Source organism: Dendrobium catenatum, unplaced genomic scaffold, assembly GCF_001605985.2.
Source record: "Dendrobium catenatum unplaced genomic scaffold, ASM160598v2 fragScaff_scaffold_631, whole genome shotgun sequence".
In the NCBI taxonomy this organism is placed as follows: domain Eukaryota; kingdom Viridiplantae; phylum Streptophyta; class Magnoliopsida; order Asparagales; family Orchidaceae; genus Dendrobium; species Dendrobium catenatum.
The window spans coordinates 421,306-424,486 of NW_021319093.1; positions in this window are offsets into that span (position 1 = coordinate 421,306).

Consider the following 3,181-nt stretch of genomic DNA (forward strand, 5'->3'; position numbering starts at 1 on the left):
TATTATGAAAGAGAGAAAATGTTTATAATTCAAACATTTACTTTAAGCCAGCTTCTGCGGGTTTGTTGGTTGGAAGCTTTGATTATCAATCAATAGACTTTAGTTTTGAGGGTTGTATGTGTTGTGTGTATGAATTTTATTTAATTAGTCTAAATATCCAAATAATAATAATAATTACTATAATAAAAGAAACATAAATGAGAAATTAAAAGAAAAATAATAAAGAATCAATTATTATAAAAAAGAGTTTCCACTTAGCCATCCAAAGCATACATCGTTTGGGCATCTTCACGTTACGTTGGTCCCACTTCTAGATAAGATTGCATAACAGTAATAGAAGGATTCGACCTGTGCAAAGAAACAGGGAAAATTATTACGTCCGGTATCTGGATTCGTCCGGACACCAATTCATACACGTCACGTCATTCAAATACATCGGAGCTCAGTGTATTCGAGTGACATGGCGCGTCTGGATTGGGTGTCCGGACGTTCGGTTACTGGACGTAATAATTCGCCAAGAAACTGAGATTGGCACAGTATTCTGAAGACGGAATCGTAAATTTAATGTAGCATTGGCACAGTCGAATTTGGCAGCGAAGATAACGGCAAATTAAGTGATCGGTACATGTATTAACAGTATTGTTGAATGAAAATTATTTGAAAATTGTCATTAAGATTTGGATGTAACTAATGTAGAATTATGTGATGAATTATAGTTTGATGTAAGTGTGCAAATTAATTGAAGGAACAGTGATTTAGTGTGGTGTCTTGGAGCAATGGAAAGAAAGAGTGGAAGAAAAGAATAATAATAGAAAGAAGAAGGGGATTCTTTGATTATGTGTGGATGAGAGGTCACGAGGTAAATGTTTATTATGTATGAATTAATTTTTATACAATTTATTGAGTAAAAGTTTTAGTATTTGTAGACTGAGAGAGATTATTTTGTAGGTAACTTACAAACATAGAATAGTACGAAGTAGAGAATTGGAGGGGACACATCGGCAAAGAGGTAAGTAATAATAATAATTTAATTTTAAAAGATAATTCTTGTTAATTCTATACATGTGTACCGGTAATTGACTGAATTAAAAGGAAAATATGCATTACAAGTTCATTATGTTGCTTAAGGATGTTCATATCCAAGTTTTCAAGTATGAACAATCACGTATATAATTTAATCATATGAGTTTAAAATAAAGTTTAGTAGGTTAATCTAAATATTTTCCTATTTGTTAATGTTTTGGAAAGAGGTACATTTACTTATATTTTATATGCATATTCTTTGTAGAGAGATTATAATAGAAATCCTTATGAAAGCATGTAACAACACAAGTATGACTTATGAATATGGAAAGTTTATGCTTCTCTTTTAATGGCCAACATTCAGCACCATAAAGTATTGCAGGTCTCACACCATCTTATAGAATTTTCACTTAAGGGGGGGGGGGACGCTTTTATATCGCACAATAAGCCCGATAAATTCCTCCACTTCAACCATCCACAAATTGAATTTTGCTAATAATATCCCCATCAATTTCACCATCACTCTGAACAATAGATCCAAGATATATAAAATATGTACTCTTAATAATGACTTGATCGCCCAAAGTCACAATTCCGTCACTATGTCTATTGCTATTAAAATTACACTCCATATATTCAATTTTAGATCTACTCAAGCGAAAACCTTTAGACACTAAAATTACACTCCATCTCTGATGAAAAAAAAGAGATATGACAACTCATTTAATAGCCTTCAATAATTGTTACTATTTTATTAATATATTATTGATAGATATTAATATGACAGATTGGTGGTTAATATGTTGCCCGACTTAGTAACATATTTATTATATATATCACACCAGCGCTCGCCCCCGCGACTCTCGCTTAATCTTGCCAGCCTCGCCTGCTTTGCACTCGTTCATATATGTAAGTCAAGTTGGGTCTCCCCGGATTTGGGGCGGGTCGGGTCCGGGTTAGAATTTTTTATTAGTTTGTGTAATCAGTCCTTGTTCGGATTGGATCAGTCGAGGTCCGGTCATTTCGGGTTGGATTCGCCCGGACCAAAAACTCATTTTATCACCTGTATAAATAACTTTAGTGAATCTCAAAATATACTTCAAAATCTCTCGAAATATTTTCACGATCGATTCACAAATAATCAATCCAAATAAAAGAAAAGCACAAATAAGTTAAAAATTTTTTATGTTCAATTAAAAAGAAAATAACAAGACAACCTCGAAGCATAACAAAAAGAGTAAGTGAAATTTATGGAGTACCTAAAGCATCCCTAATCATAAAAGTTGTTAAATGATTTATGACCTAATGGCCAGAGAAGAAAATTATTTAATGATTTATCACTCAACATTTAATATATATAAATATAAAAGATATATTACCAAGTTTGGAGAATCAACAAAAAAGTGATTGTATAAATACCAAAGCAATGAAATAAAAACTTAACCAACATGAATGAAGCAAGAGGATATATGGAAGACAGAAGAGTTAACACAGCCTATACAGTGCTATATACAACAAGTGAAATTTAATGAAAGTAGGAGATAAATCTAATAGATATCTTTGACAAGTCACCAGAAAATTATTCTAACCAATTATGAATGTTCACACAAATTTGTAGATCTCCAAGTATCCATCTCTATCACCACAGGCGCTAAGACCAACATTTGTCTGCCATAGCCAACTTCCTCCATCGATGACATTAATGCTTGTATTTACCATAAAAAATATGTTGGAGCTCACAATCCACAACATCGCCAACATCCTTTGTCAACAACAACATCGATGCCCATTGTCGACAATAATGCTGATGCATTTTGTTGCCAACAAGGTCAATTCCATACATCAACATCAATCCAAGCACTCACGATCGCTAACAAGTTTGATGTTCAATGTCGACACCATTGCCAACACTTATAGTAGCCTATATGGCTGTAACCCGATATAAAACACAGATGCCAATGGTCATCATCGCGAACATGCATGGCCAAAGCCCAACATTGATGCTCATTGTAACAACAAGGCCAACACCTGCTTTGGATGAAACCAATGTCTATCACCGATCGCCAATATGGCTTGTGATAACCCAAATTATTGAATTTTTTTTTTACATAACAAGCCCTATGTTCAGAGTGATGGTGAAATAGATGGGGATATTATA